This window comes from Macrobrachium nipponense, chromosome 15 (genome assembly GCF_015104395.2).
Source record: "Macrobrachium nipponense isolate FS-2020 chromosome 15, ASM1510439v2, whole genome shotgun sequence".
In the NCBI taxonomy this organism is placed as follows: Eukaryota; Metazoa; Arthropoda; class Malacostraca; order Decapoda; family Palaemonidae; genus Macrobrachium; species Macrobrachium nipponense.
In genome coordinates this window covers 88,682,475-88,699,974 of record NC_087208.1, presented here as the reverse complement: position 1 = coordinate 88,699,974, position 17,500 = coordinate 88,682,475, and positions in this window count along the sequence as shown.

Genomic DNA, 17,500 nt, shown 5'->3' with positions numbered 1-17,500 from the left:
GCGATCAGCCATCACCACCTACCCCAAAAACTAAAGCTGGGGTCACACATTCACGTATCACGACGGCGTATGCCCACGTATTTGGATCGTGGGCATCTTCGCGGTGAAATGACCTTGAACAGCTGAAAAAAAAAGGACACGGGCTGACGGACGTAAAGTCAGCACCGGACATTGCGCCGTACCTTGCGCCGCAAATGTACGCGTAACGTTGTGGGGTCGTAGGGTGCAAAAGGGCCGGCCTGTAAACAGAGCTTGCAGTTCCCCTTGTCAACTCCGTGCAGCAAGAATTATTCGCCCCTGTTCTGAATCATCATGGATTAAACAAAACAGCAGCCTTAGGAACTTAGATAACAACTGTTGAAATGAGATTCATTCGCAGCCACACAAAACTAATAAAATAAAAATGCATTACAAGAGCCCCAGACTAACCCTAGAGCACGTAATGTGCACCAAAACGCATCAGTTACACTTTAAGTAATATATGAAGCTATTTCAACTCAAAAACTACACAATGAAAAGGAAATGAACTGAAAAATAGAAAATAGCAGTAAAACAGACAGAGAGAGTGACTTCAATGAGTACCAGATATAAAATAACCAGAATTATAAAGATACTTAGAAAATGCTTAACATATAAAATATAAATATACACTTAAAAAGACAATGAACATTTGAAATATAAATATATACATTATATACACTATAAGTTAACGATGAAGCTTAAAATATAAATATATATACATTATATACACTATACGTTCTCGATGAAGCTTGAGGATAGAGAGAGAGAGAGAGAGAGAGAGAGAGAGAGAGAGTATTAGAGTTCCTTTTTTTCTCAGATGTAGTTTTGTAGCTTATGTTGAAAAGAAAAATTTTTACTTTTGTCTTTATATGTATATTTTGGTCATATATTATTTTTTCGGAGAAGTTTTGTTTTTTCATTCATATGTTCAGACTCTGATGTTTGTTTGCTACTTTCAAAGTGAATACAAAAAATTTCTTTATTTAAAATGATTTATTGTATTGAGATAGTTTTGTACGTCTTATATGGCACTGCTGACCTGAAGGCGCCGACCTGATTTTTTTTTATACTGCGCTACAACGCTGCCACGTCGTGCAGGGTTGTAAACGTGCGAGTCGGTTTTCCCGTAGACTACCGCACAATGTGGAGGCCTAGGTGCTTCGCGGCAAGAAAAAACTGCGGCGGCGAACAATCGGCGAACAATGCCTATGAACCCAGCGCCTACCTCGTTTGCGCCACCGTGGGTCCCACGTGCGACGCCTGGAGTTACGTCAGGTGACATTTGGCGTGACCACCCGCGACTTGTTTTGAACATTTCAAAACTGGAGTGGGCTACGGCGCTCCAGTGGGTGGAGCTCAGCGCAGGCCGACCCGTCACCGTACGGCCACGATTTTACGTATGTTTTACGCAAGGACCTTGGTTTTACGGAACATTTACGGTTTACTGACGTAAGCTGTTGCCAACTACCAATTTCCGCTCATGCGTGGGCATGCGTGCGTAGATGCGTGAATGTGTGACCTTAGCATAAGTGTATAAGATGTAACCTGCCTTCTCGGGTAACCTCATCAACCTTCATGCATTAGATGAAACCTTACATTATAGGCAAATCCCACAGCGTAGCTTATTTCAAGTGAAATCAGCCATAACAGGAAACCCCAGTTCCTACTATGATGGAACCAGCAAACCCAGCAACCTCAACACCCATATTGTATAATGTAGAATCAACTTTTGTAGGTTACTTCACCACCCACTATTTCATAGTGTACAATCTTGTAGGAGGCAATCACAACATCCTCCTAGTAAGATAAGTGTTCTCCCTTAAAGGGAGCCAATTTGTATATGTGCAAGCAACCATCATGACCATCCCCTTCATCCCATTTACCCTTGTAAAATGCGCAAGCTTCCATCATATGCAACAGCACCACCAACTTTGTGTGAGGTGGAATTAGCCTTCACAGGCAACCCTACTGCTCACTTTCTATGAAGAGCAAACAGCCAACATGGCAAACCATACAATCGCCTAGTATAAAATGGAATTAGGCATTGTAGAAACCTCCAGTTAACATTTGTATAAGTGCAATCAGCTATCGCAGACAACTCCTTTGCCCAGTTTGTAGTCTGTATGGTACAATCAGCCATCACTGACAGCCCCACTACACATCAGATAATCCCATCGCCCACATTGTCTAACAAAATTATTTGTAAAATATAGAAACAGGAACCCTAGGCACCCCAGTCACCCCTTTGTGTAAGGCATAATAAGTCATCATAGGCAACGCCAAAATCCACCTATTATAAAGTGTACCCAAGGCTTATACACGTAATGATGTGGCAGCCCCATCCACCATAATATCTAACTCACTAGTGTAGTCAGCCAAAGTAGCTGTCTAGATTGAATGCTGCACCAAGTAGCTGAAGTTCACAAGGTATTGTACATAGATTGTTTCCAGCCTTCCACCCACTAGTCCTACCAGCTGTAACTAGGCGTGTAATCAGAAGCACTCCATCTTATGGGGTGAAAATGTTCTTGGTCAAAATATGCCTTGAGAAGCGACTGCTCACAGCATCTCTTCTGCTGAGTTCAAATTAAAAGGGCATAGGAACTAGCGATATAACCCCAACTCGGCACTACCCAGGAAAACTGAATGACATCTGATAAATCTCTCTCTCTCTCTCTCTCTCTCTCTCTCTCTCTCTCTCTTTCCTGTCAAGATAGTTACTTCAGGTACATGACCCAGCTTTTTTAAGATTTTATAATTCATCATTTCTCTCCCTCTATTTCTATTGGTCTGAACTTCGACTTGAAGGGCATTGGGAGTGTAATTATCCCGGTGACCTCAAAAAAACTAAGGATTAGACATTAACATTAATCATTTTGGCATTTTATTTTTCGCCCCTTGTCTCCATCCCCACCCCTCCCCCTTCCTATGGGGCTAATATATACTAATGCATACACTATGACTGGGCTAAATTTGAGGATGGCCAATCAAAAAGAAAAACTAAACATATTTCAACAATGGAAAGGAAGATATTCTTATGCTCATGGTATAGAAAAATTCTAAAATATTTTCTGTACAAATCCACGGGAAGTCGAAAGTTAATATTTCCCACCTGGTGCAGAACTCGTTTTCCCTAAGACAGTCGTAAAAATATGTTAGTTTTACCAAGTCACAAGTGTTCTTTCTAATTTTTTTTATTTTGTCAAATTATTATTACAGCCCAAACTATATCTAACAGATATGAACTAAAACCAGGAACAAATTCTGAGTATAATTATTGTAAAATATTTACGACAGGAAGTTGTGACAACATTCCTCTTTATGACCTCAAGCAAGACTGAGTATCTCTCAGTTCACCCTGACTCTTGTACGGGGGACCTGAAGAGTTACCAATAGTGATAAATAGAGCTAGGAACATTTTTCCCACAAAATTCGTTCAGACTTTTATGGGGCGCCAAATCTTTGAACATATATGTATGGTATCCAGATTTCACCAGAAAGCTATATGTAAACGTAGTCTATGTAAGTTACCTGTCCACAAGGGATCAAATGGCATTGGAGTATCACTATTCATCTGAGCAACCTTGAAAACAATGAATAAGACACTAATCTCTGTTGCTTATCACCCCCCCCCCCCCCCCCGACCTTCCTATCAGGGCTGAACTTAGACTTTAAGACCATTAGGAGTGTTATTATTTCATCTCAACAAACCTCACACACCAAGTATTTAACACTAATACTGTTGTATTTGGTTATTTTTACATGTCACCCCCTGGGACTTGAAGGCCATTGGGAGTGGGAGTCACTATTGAGTGTGCCACTAGGCAACCTCAAAAACTATAGATTAGACAATAATATCTATTGTTTTCGGTTATTTTCACATGTCACCCCCTTCCCACACCTCTCTCACCCTCCCTTACTATCGCGGCTCAACTTAGACTTGAAGGGCATCGGGGAGTGTCACTATTCATCATCAATTGACCTCGAAAAACTATGGATTAGACACCAACATCTGCTGTTTTTTCAGTTACTTTTACATTTCATCTCTTTCCCACCCCTTTCCACACACCCACCTTTTTGTTTGGTGCCAGGGATGTCTTACCTCCACAGTATTTTTTTTCTAAAGAAGGTAAGTCATATGTATACCAAGTTTTGGATTAAATTGCTCAATGCATTTTAAAGTGTATGGCACACACATACATACCCATTTATATAGACATACATCCATTTTATAAATATACATACATACAATACATACATACATACATACATATATTATATATATATATATATATATATATATATATATATATATATATATATATATATATATATATATTTAATATATAAATGTGTCGTGTGTGTGTGTATTAGTATTTGGGAGATCACGCATTCTCCCTTCCTAGTAACTGGTTTGTTTTACAGACTTTTACACACATGACCGTCTCAAAGGTCATGGTATATTCTAGGAATTGGGTAACTTTTGGGAATTTTGTCAGTTGACCCATGTGACTGGTTTGTCTGGCAAAATTCTTTTCAATCATTCATTCATCCATACATATAAAATAAATACTTCAAAATTTCACATTCTTAAAACTGCGTATAAACACTGTCATTATGTCCTAAATGTTAACAGTTTTATACATCTTAAAGAATCAAACTTTTAACAAATATTTAGCTTTACATGTAATTACTGATCACATTAGCTTGAAATGATTGTGTAAATGATATAGCAAGTTATATAACTAAGAGATATGAATCTGACAGGATGAAAACCAAAATCCACCTGAAGCCATCTGTGACAAACCGAAAAAATTCCGGAAATGATAATTATCAGGACTCGAACGAATTCCCGAGGAATGACGATGAAACCGAAGGCACACGACTTCAAGAGAACGCAGCTGATGAAAGCGCCAGCGTTGCAAGTCGTAAATCAGTCTGAAAAGATCATCTGATTTCTCTGCAAGTCGTAGATGAATGCAGGAATGCACGACTGACGATCCATAATTTCTCAGGATACTTTCAATTTACCAGACACCAAAGGAAGTCAAGAACCATTTGTGTGTGTGTGTGTGTTTCTACAAATGCTACTTTGCTTCAATTTAGTTTTTGGCACAAATTTTATTTTACATTTTACATTTTACATGTGTAATTCTCATAGTGGACAGTTTGATGTGATACAAATAAAAAAGAAACATTATTCCTAAACCTTCTGTTCCTGTCAGAAACAACAACAAAATAAAACCTAGTTTTTTTTTAATATACTTTGGAATTTTACTGTAACGAGAATGCCCTAAAAATAGACACTTCTTTATAACTTAGTCAAAGGAGTATGTCCTACGGGTACTTTCTAATTTGGTATCTACGTATATTCCAGGAGACAGAGAAAAAGTGATGATTGCTTAAGTAATTTAAAATCACAGTATCCTCGTCATGAATGGTGGAGCCATCGCTGTGCGTGGTGTCATTCCAGGACTGGAGATCATTCAGGTAGAGAGGATACTCAGAATATCCTTCATCGTGGAGGACTTGGCATTCAAGGATATTCCTCAGACTGAAGGGCACCATAGAATCCCAGATGATGACCCCTGTGTCTCGCAGGGGTACGTGCTGCAGATGACACATGGCCAAGTATGACAAATGTGACCTCAAAATGGTCTTATAAACAAATCAGAATGCTTATTTGTTTATTCCTTCTGTGTCTTCTGAAAGTTCATATGGTTTGACAATGGTATTGTATTAAGCGAGTATCAAAGCACCAAGAAGTAAGGAATTATTAGATATGCCTTTGTCCATTGCCCTGGGACAATCTTCAAATCTGATAACTACAATAAATATCTTACATTCATTTCATGCTGACAGTAAAAAAGTAATTATGTTATTTAATCCGACATATTATCTTAACACAAACAATCCCAAACTAATCTAAAATTCCGGTCAAAGTACACAACTAAGTACACACTACCTTTGAAACACATTCTGTCATTGTTTTTAGTATTTCCAATGGTCAGAGACAATCATAAAGTATCGAAAATATTTAAGATTTGTATAAAGAACAGCTCTTCCACAAGGCAATAAAGCACTGATATTGATTTTTTATTTAGGGTCATCCCTTTCCAACAACTTTCTTTCTTTGTGTAGACTGAAAATATGTACAGAATGCTGGATCTAATGCTCACCTTAAGCTTCGTCAATCCAGTCTGCAACTCCAGACTTTTCACGAGTTATATAAAAGATCCTCCATAACCTCCCTGCGAGTGTCTTAGTAGATGTGTTTTCTGTGATATAATCAACTAAAGCAGCTTATCTGTGAAGTAAATAAAATAGTTGGATGAATTTTTCAATATGTAAATATTCTCTTTCGGTGAAGCTATTCTTGTATGATAATCTATTTAACAATAAATTATCAGCAAATAGTACATATGACCGAGATTAGACAGAAGTAACGTGAAATATTTACAGTTGCCTTCACTTATGAATAATCTTAAAAAAGAAGTAAAGTGCAAACACTTAAATTATTTTACTGATCGTGAGCTCTTGAATGTGAAGCTTTGTAGCATTAATGGTGTTAAGATGTTTAAGCAAACAACAACATGGCGGTTGAGCCTGTTTACATTTTAGGGTTGGGGCTTTGTTTTTGGGACACCCTTCTTTTATGCTGTAGTAGCTAATTACCCTTTTTCGCCTGCCTGAATACCAGTAGCATTTCAATAAATAGAATTGTACTTTAGACCATTGTTCAAGTTTGCGCGAACCAAAAATACAGACTTGCCTATATATATAATATATATATATATATATATATATATATATATATTATATATATATATATATATATATATATATATATAATATATATATATATATATATATATATATATATACTATATATATATATATATATATATATATATATATATATATATGTGTGTGTGTGTGTGTGTGTGTGTGTGTGTGTGTGTGTGTGTGTTTATGTAGTGCAAGGAAAAACATGTCTGTCTTATTCTAACATAAGGTTTTGGATTGGACAGGACTAATGAGGCTTACCTTGTACGTAACTGCCATCAAATAAGTACCGTGGTGCGTTCAGACAGTGTTCAACATTTTGGCAACAGTCTTCCATTCCATCCAGACATCAGTCACAACTTGCTAGGCCTTCCTGTGAAGAGCAGAAATTCCTCATGGCAATCCAAGGTCCAAAGCCTGCATATATAAAAAGTTTATTAAAATATAGTAATTTTCAGGCTAACATTTTCCTTTACAGAAAAAAGAAACTTCCGTCTATGCTCTAAAAATTTAACGCCATTTTAGGGAACAAACAGTTAACAGTTAAGAACTCGTAGAATCCGTTCAAAAGTGAGGGATCACCTAGTACTGATGAGCAGGTCTCCAAATACCTCAGCATCCCTGCGTTATGCGCTCACCTGATCTCAAATTCTCGTTGTAACAAATATTATTATAACTTACAGCAATATTTAAAAATCATGTATTATAAATTTATTCTTTGCTTATCTGTTTAGTTCTTAGCTTTATTGATCATTTGACTGAGCTTGAGCCATAAAACTACTTTTATCAGAATATAATACCATAAAATGATGATGATGAGTTCTGGTAATGAAGAGGTGGGAGTTGACTATAAGATTCTAGTAACGGAAGGGATAAAGAAACTTATATCTCTCACTAACCAACAATAATCAATGTCAGGAACATTTTCCACAATGTAGGCCCATTCTTCCAGATGTCTTTCTGGTTGATTCCCATTACATCCCAAAGTGTCTTCCAACCTTTAGTGAGCATACGAAATCGATCCCGGATTCTTGCTCTCCCACCACACTGACAGTCTTGAATTTTTCTTGTGTGGTGCAGGATAAAAGTTCCCCATGTGACAGAGGTTCTAAAATATTTGTGTGAAGTTGTTCACACATATATTTTAGAGCGTCCAAGAATGGGAAGTTTATGCAGTAACTATAAACATTCTGCCATTCGCGTTGTGCTTTCTTGCTTGCTTGTTTGCATATTTGCTGCACTGAGGTTTTGATAGGAGGTTGCAGAGGCTGTAGTTTGATTTTTACCCGTGGTTCATGAAGTAGTATTTGGCAAGGGGTTGGGTGTGGATTAATATTTTGAAATAACAACCACTTTGATCAGTTCTACTAATTTTTTTCCGATAAAAAATATTGAAATGTCCAAAAGATAATGTGTGGAAAAATAAAAGGTTTTTCAACTTCTGATTTTATGTAACAAAAATATATTTGAAAAAAAATGGACATGGAATTAACCAGTATTCAAGTCAAAGTTTAGACAGGAAAACCTGCATAACATGAGCTGCTTCATATATCTAGATATTCTAAACTAAAGGCTCTTCAGTACTCTGTTGAACTCCTCGACTCACACTACCCCAATACACCTTTTATCTTGCACTCCCGAGATGTTGAGTGCCTTCCTTTCCAATTACCATTCCTATCAATCTATCTGGCACTTTTCTGGGTCTTACACTCTTCCATTACACACACACATACATACATATGTGCATAATACACATGTTCAAGTGTTTAGGTACATGTTTACATATAAAATATATACATATGCACATACACATATGTAAATATGTACTTATACATGTGTATAATACGTGTGTGTATTGCATTTATATATATGTATGTAATTTATATTGTCCAAGCCTGATTTATATGTATATATATATATATATATATATATATATATATATATATATATATATATATATATATAATATATATATATGTATGTATTTATATTGTCCTGGCCTGAATTAATCAAATATAAGGAATAACCCTACAATCTGTAAAGTGCAGATTTATATTAAAAAAACTGTTTTATTTTGTAAGTTTTTTTTTTTCTTTTCTGCTGTTCTGTTTACTTTCAGCTAGTTTTACCTTTTTGTGTGTCCTGAATTTGTTGGTTCGATGGTTTCGCGCCCATGGCCGACGAATTTATTATCGACTCAAAAAGCGGCCTTCGGTTAACATATATGAAAATATATTAATTCCGAGGTAGAGCGAATTAGATATTAAAGGACATTCGTAGCTCATATTATATATATATATATATATATATATATATATATATATATATATATATATATATATATATATATATGGCTTAATGATAAATAATATTGGCAAGACCAGGAAGTACATTCTTTATTTTACGAGCTTTCGAGGTTAAAACCTCATCATCAGGCTGAAAAATTGACAAGGATGATAAATCAGTATTACATTAAAATGAATTGCCTTAACTAAAAAAAGCTAAATTCAGTAATAACATAAAATAAAAACGAACATCACGTACACACAAAAAAATTACGAAAAAAAACTAAAGCAAACGCAAAATATACAAAAATAAAAATAAGATGAAAGGTAAACAAACTACCACAATCAAAAGTAGAATGGTTAACAGACCCACTTTGTGAACTTCCTGTGAAATTATATTATAGCTTATAGTTGAATGCCGAACGAGTTGGTGTCCAATTCCGGTAATATCCTCTTAATAAACAGCGACTCTGAATTAAAAGGTCCAGTCTGTTTGAGCCAAAAGACTGTTCTAAAATGCCAGGTGAGTGAAAGGATGGTCCTGTGCTAAACTGTGTTCCTTATGCAGAAAAGGGTGATTTAGAAAGAGGAAACCTATTTCTAACGGAAACACCACCTCTGTGTTCCAAAATTCTGTGTCTGAGCCAGCGGAACTGGATCCCACGTATCGCAGACCACACTGCGAACAGGTAACAAGTAAACGACTCTCGAATTAAGGTTATTCACTAGAAAACTTTGATTGAAATCGACAACATTCCTCTGCTGTTCGTTGCTGTCGCATCAAAGCGGACGCAAACTTCCGCTGTTGTTCCTTCACCTGTTGTTATTGTCCAAGGATATATGTGAAGATAAAATACCAACGATAAAAGAAGCGACAACAATTCGACTAACGTATTTCGCTTCTCTTCCTGAAAAGCTTTCTCTGAAATGTATCGCAAGAAAAACAGGAGCCCCTTCAGACGCCGTCCTCGGCACCCGGCTCCTTGCAAAAGAAGCCAAGCACTGGTGCTTCAGTGAAGGGTCGCTCATTCGTGCCTGAAATCCCTTCCCCTTGGTTCCCATTCCTGTGTAGCGACCGAAAATTTCCAATATCGAGCAAAGTTCAACGTTACGGAAAGAAAAGTGAAGGGGAGGAGAAACTAAGAGAACGAGAGGGAAGAACCGCTGCTAAAACGGAGTCTTCCTCTGAGGGGTCAGTCGGACAATATCTGCAGAAAGAATGAAACTGGCGGAATACCTTGGAATTGCCTGCGTCTATCGCAGTAGGAATTCGGACCCTGAGACAATTTTGTTTCCGTCCTACGACGAAATGTTATGCTGACAGACATTTCAACAGTTGGAAGTTTCAGTGAATTGTGATCTTAATTACAAAATGCTAACTTAAATCACTCTGATAGGCAAGTAAACTATACGTTATCTCTTTTGTTATATGGACATAATGTTTCCCGTGCAACTGAAATATACTTCCCAAAGGAGAAATAGTCATTTTAGAACTAATCAAACCTTTCCAGCATTTATGGCTGGTTGGCTGAAGAATATTAGGCCGGGAAGCCAACCATTGGAACTCTCCCATTGGTTGGCTTGGCAGAGCCTATGACAATTAAGAGAGGGGTTGGAATGGTTGGACAAAATGGTGCAAAAATTTACTGATTTTATTTTTGCAACTTGCTGCAATTACCTTTATTAAAGAAACATTCAAGTAACCTCGGGTATAATATAAGAGTAATTTTGCTGTTAAAGACATTCTGTCCTAGAAACATTTCTGCTGACATTTACTTCTCAGAATAATGTAATCGTAATCAATGACATTCCACTTATGGCTATAACCAGATCCACGTGGAGAAATTAATGTAAGACGGATTGCAGTAATATCCACACGAAATCATAAATCTGTGGACGACACCAAAGTAACCTCCATAGATTAGGGAATACTTAAACTATCATTCTGTGATAATTCTTTAAACATGGCTTTGTGAACGCTTTCGTTGGGGTGAAGGGAAATGTCTTCTTACCCTACTTCCTCATTTCTTTTGTTTTTACAGAATATTTTCAACATAATTATTAGATTACAGCGAATAAAGTTCAAGTACTCTTGCATTATCTTTATCGAAGATACGAAAAAAAACAACATAGGAACCAGAAAAAGAATCTTTAAACTGCCAATGAGACCCAAAATTAGGAAGTGAACAGGTGAATTGTGGGAAACAAAAACACATGAAACAAAACATCTTTTCACGACGTTTTATATTCAAAATACAAAACCAGAATCCGTCATGGCGAAATCATTACAGAGGAGGCTTTGTAACGTAATCAAGGATGTGATTGGCAGGAGCAATCGCATCATGTTGTTTCATCATCAAGCAAAGATTGCCAGCGCCCAGTAGCTTTACAACGAAAAGCCGATAACATCGAATCCATCAGACTGATTCACAAAGACCCGTGAATCCGCAGTTAAGCTGACATTAGAATCCTGAATTTGACCAGGGTTTCTTTTCTAAATTCCTTCCTTTCTTTCATTATTTTTGAAAAGGGGGAAAGAGGTAATCTTTGACTATGATTGATCGATAAAAGAATGAAAGAAAAACAAAGGGAAAAGGTGTAATCAATTGTTGCATGGAGGGCATTGCGGATCGTTCACTAATCCCCTTCTATTGATTAATCAAAGATATGACGCTGTTCAGAGAGGTTTATTTTTCCTCATAATAATATTGTTTTCATGACCGCGTTATGTCATGCGACTTTTATGGGGCGATTGTTGCCATTTTATTTGCATTTGCATCCGATTCAGGTTAGTTTGGTACTACTGAATTTCGAAAGCTGAATAACGTCAAGTATTGCTTTAGCTTTTTTTTTTTTTTTTAACAATAGCAATAAAAGATTTGAAGGGTTGAAAGACGCCCATGAGCGGAAAGAGACAAGAGATTTACGGGCTGCTGAAAAGCAAGAGCCGTGCCAACCTGAGACTGGCTTAAAACCTTTATACTGTCAATGTTCCTTAAATGGAACATGATTTTTCTGACCATTATATTCCAATAAGAATATATTATCAATTTTTTTCCATTCTGGTGCATTGGTCAACTAAGTTCTTTTTTCCAGAAAGTACTTAAACAACTCTAATTTGAAATAATTCCTTTCACAAAGATTAAAAAATGTAAAAATTCCCATTTTTACGTATCCCTGAATAAATGTCTTGGTATTTATGATGAAAATGTAATATTTCTTTACCATTGTCTAAAACAAACACTTCATATAGTGTAGATAACATGCCTGGTCACAATATGCAATTTTTGTGTTATTTTGTGTATGATAATATGAAAACAAAATTTATGTTCCATTTAGGGAACATTGGATGGTTACAATACCTAATGTAGTGCACTAGACATAGCCGAGTCTTCCAATGACGTAGTGAAAGTCGTGGTACTGCCTCCAGCTGGGGCGATTCTGGTGGGCAAGACAATGTCATCGAGGATCTAGTAGATGACCCAGAACAACAACATGAACCAGCAGGACAAATAAAAATTGAAGAAGAAATTGAAAGTGACAGTGATGAATGTGAAGAATCGATTACAAGAAAACAAAGACGAAAACTATTCAAGTGGATAAAGAGTGTGCATTTGATAAGACTTCTTCTTTCTGCTGATATCTTTTTACCAGATGATTTGCTACAACTAGATGATTCTTTTTCGCCATATACAGTTTGGAGATAGGTATTTTCAGACGAGATAGTAACTTAACATTACAGACCAAACTAAACTCTTCGCAAATCGTGATCACAACAATCCTAATTTGGCGTCTCAGAAAAAGAAGTTAGAAACAAACCTCCTGGGTATATTATTGTCAGGCTACCATTCGTTACCTGAGCAGCAGCCTTACTGGTCAACACAGCCAGATATGGGGGTACCTTTGGTGTCCAATACAATGAGTAAAAACAGGTTTTCTGAAACGCAGAGATACTTGCATTTAAACAGACAATCAGCACCCTGAGCAAGGAAATAAGATGAGCAAGATTTCTTCAATATATAACATGCTAAATGATCGACTGGTTCAGTTTGTGTATTTCACCCACTTCTATGTGTTGGTGCCGTATCATGGTCGCCACAGTGCCAAAATGTTTATAAAAGGAAAGCCAATTCGTTTTGGGTACAAGATTTAGAGTCTCTGTGGGAATGGTTATCCATACCATTTGAAGTTATATCAAAGAAAGGAAGAAGGAAGGATTTAGCCACTTGAAGGAGTGTTATTACTAAAATGGTTAATGTGATTTGATCACGCTCAAATATTGAAACGCACCAACTTGACTTCGATAACTTTTTTACAAGTTACGATATATTGGTAAAGCTGGCTGAATCTGAAGCTAAGGCAACTGGGACAATTAGAGAAAATCGCAGTGCTGGAGCAGCAAAAGCCTTGTCGACCACAAAAGAGCTACAAAAGACGGAGAGGGGCACATTAAATCATCGCTGTGATGGGAAAGTCTATGTTGCAAAATTGAATGACAAATGCTGTTGTGGGCATTGCAAGTAATTGGGAAACTCGTGATCCTGTCCACACTGTGAAGAGGTGAGTGAAAGGTGGAGTAAAAGATGTTTCACAGCCGCATCTCATCAATTCATACAACAAAGGAATGGGTGGTGTTGATCTTATGGACCAACTTTCTGCTTCATATCTCCCAATGATTAGAGGGAAAAAATTGTATTGGCCCTCATATTTGAATGCACTAAATGTAGCTTTACTAGCTGCTTGGAGGTACATTGCAAAACTGAGAAGAATTACTTGTCCCACTTAGATTTTGGAAGGCAAATAATACTCTGTCTAATAAAATCTGGGGCAAATGCTCTTCCAGTTGACATTCGCTATGATGGAGTAAATCACATTCTGACAACAACCCAAAAGAAGACGCAAAAATTTGCAAGAAAAATACAAAAAATATATGTAAAAAATGTAATTTACGTTGCATGCCGAAAGGGGAACGAAATTCTTTGAGAATGTTCATAAGGTAGAAGTTTGAAAATTGCACTGTATAACGACAGAGACATGTCATATCTAATGTTTCTTCATCATCAACCATCGACTTGCTTTTTGCACAATACAGATCAAGTCGATGGCTGGTTACAAATGAAGCTATTAGGCCTAGATGTCATAAAAAGGAATGCACTGTCTAATATAATGAATGTAAAGATATCTCATGTATTTCTTTTTCATTTTGTTTTGCATATGAATTTACATGGGACACCACCAATGTACCAAACTTTTGTATATTTTGTAGTACAATAAAATCATCTGTGAATGACGTTCAATTATCATTAACCATCCAATGTTCCTTAAATGGAACATGCTGTAATTTCTTTGTCAATACAGATAGGGTTCTGAAATTTTGTGTGGATCTTAGTTATCATAATGACATACAAATATGCAAAAATAGAGAGGTTTCCATGAAAATTAGTATGACGGTAGGATAAAGTCTTACTGCACTATTACTAGATAAGAGCCAGTCCATTGCACTGGTCCCCAGTGCCCTAGAGACAGAATGATCAGCTGCCAAGCTCCTTTTCCACCCAATCCAGGACTAGGGAGAACCAGCCCATGGTTGCTAATGTCTGTCCAGGTAGACCTCTGGGGTCTCCCAAAACCCCCATACCATGTTAAGAGGGCTGCTGGTATGGTCGTATTGTCAGTGAAATCTATCCGTGTCATGAGAGGGAAGTCTAGAAAAACCAGTTGAGCTACCATGAAAGCTTTTATTGGACTTTCTTATGTGAAGGACAGCTTGTATTGCATTAAAAGTTACAAAATTTCGTTCAGTACCCCATTTTTTTCGAACTTTTAAAGATATTGCAAAAATTGTACTATGATTTCACATATATGTTTTATCCTGAAGCATAAGAGTCCATTTACAATCAGTAAAGCGTCATACCTGTAATGAGAAAATTTGGGAATCGGAAAATATTTTCATATACATTGACATGGCAAGGGTCTGATTTCTCACCTTTCTCACCAGACGCCAGGTAGGCCTCCAGGCCTGTCAGTCGTCCTGCTTCAGGAACAGTCTCCATTCTTGGCGATCATCATAGAGCCTCATCTCATCAACTTCCCGCAAACTAGAAGCCTCTCCTCTCTACTCCTCTCTCTATGTTTTGTAGCCATCTCATTTTTGGTCTTCCTACCGGTCTCCTTCCTTCCGGTGTCCATTCCAAAAACCTTATAGGATATCGCTCCTCCTCCATTCTTTTGGTGTGTCCAAACCATCTAAGCTGTCCTCTCTCCACAAAATCTAGTATCCCCTCCACTCCCAGTTCTCTTCTAATGTCTTCATTTCGTAGCCTATCTAGTCTTGTTACACCTTTTATGAGTCTTAGGGCTTTCATTTCAGCTGCTTGAAGTTGGCTTCTAGTTCTTGATGTTAATGTCCATGATTCATGGCCATAAGTCAATATTGGTCTTAAAATAGAGAGTATATTATGGTTTTCACTTTGCGAGGTATATTTCTGTCTTTCATTAGTGGGTAGAGCAGATACAGGTTGTTACTGAATTTCTGTATTGGCGGGTAGTTGTTTCCAGTTTTGAATCGTTTTGGTCACTAAACTCTACTCCTAAGTATTTGAAATTTCTACACTGTTTCAATGTCTGACCTTCTAATTCTACATCTACGTTACTTGGTGTTCGTGATAAGTGCATGATCTCTGTCTATTCTTGTTGATCCGCATTCCATTAGCTGTTAAGATCGCGTTCCAGTTGTTGACGTTTTCTTGGAGAGATTCTGCGCTGAGGGCTATCATTGCATGGTCATCTGCATACATAAGGTTGATGGTCATATCTGCAGCTTCATCCTCACCTAGTTCCCTCATACATTTATCTAAAGAAACAATATAAAAAGAAGTGGCGAAAGGACGCTGCCCTGTCTTACTCCTGATTTTATTTCAAACCAGTCTTCATCTTTCTTGATTTTGTTTTTTACTCTGGATCTGATGTTTTTTGATAGGTGTTTAATAAATTGCTCTTATAAAGTTTCTCAGGGATTCCATAGTTAAGGGTCTTTTAGGCATCCCATATTTTCATTCTTGGTACTCTATTCAAAAGCCTTTTCTAGATCTATAAAAGCAATATTATCTTCCTGTCCCATTCCTAGCTCTTCTCAAATATCATCTTGAGGGAGAAAATCATATCAGTTGTCCCTCTTCCTGCGTTCGAAAACCGTTTTTGCCATTCACCCAGCTTTGGTTCAACATATCCTCTCAATCTAGTTTCAAGTATTCTTTCATATACTTTAAAAGCATGTGACATTAGGGATATTCCTCTATAATTGCTGCAATTTGTCTTGTCACCTTTTCTTATAGATTGGGCATATTAGATCTCTTCGCCAGTCTTCAGGTGGGCATTTGCCCATTCCAGAGTTATGTCGATTAGCTCTAGTAGCCAGATGACTCCATCCTCCCCCATGGTTTTTAAGGAGCTCTGCAGGTATTGTATCCACTCCCAGGGGCCTTACCATTTCTCATCCTCTTGAGAGCATTTTTTAACTCCAGTGTTTGTTATGTCAGTTCTGCATCCCCAACCACATCAAATTCCTACATGCTTTCAAGGTCATTGTTCCCCGTTTGTTTAGTAGTGTTTCAAAGTGATGTTTCCATCCTAATTCAATTTCTCGGGGTTCAGTTAAAAATTGTCCCATCCATAGGGTCTTTGATTACATAAGAGGGTGGTTGGCCTTCCCTTTCTATAGTTTTTTTGGCAGTGCTATATATGAAGTTTTTCTGGTACCTTGGAGATCATTTCCCAGATCTTCTCCTATTCTTTCCTGTTTCTCTTTTGTTTGAGCTTTATTCTTTCCGTTTCTCTCGACGCTTCTTTTATAGTTATTGTGATTCTTTCCAAAATTTCAAAGTTTTCATCCATTTTTCTGAAGAGTTTCATTTTGTTTGCAAACAACGGCCTTTAGTGGGGTCCACCAAGCAGTTTGTTTTTTTTTTTTCCTCCTACCTCGAACTCTTTTTCTTTTTGCACTGTATTTATTAGCAGCACCCACTACAGCCATTCTAAAGTGTCTCCATTTTTCATTTTGGGTCATTGCTATCCTGTTGCATTGTTTAGCTCTACTTATTTCGTTTGATATCTAACTAAGCACTCCTCTTCTCTCATATTCCTCTAAAATAAATCTTTCTCTCACTTGGCTTTTTAATTGGTTTGGGTTTTTGTCATCTTTAATTTAAATTAAAGAGAAGCCTGTGATCTGAATCGAATGACACAGAGGGGATGCTTTTTACAGCTCTGACCATATTTTTGTTATTTGTTATTGCCATATCAATCATTGATTTTTTCAGTATATGCTCCTAAAAGCCGAGTTCCATCGGTTACCACGCCACTTGTGGCTGTCTCTATGATTATAGAAAGAGTTCATAATGGACATCTGT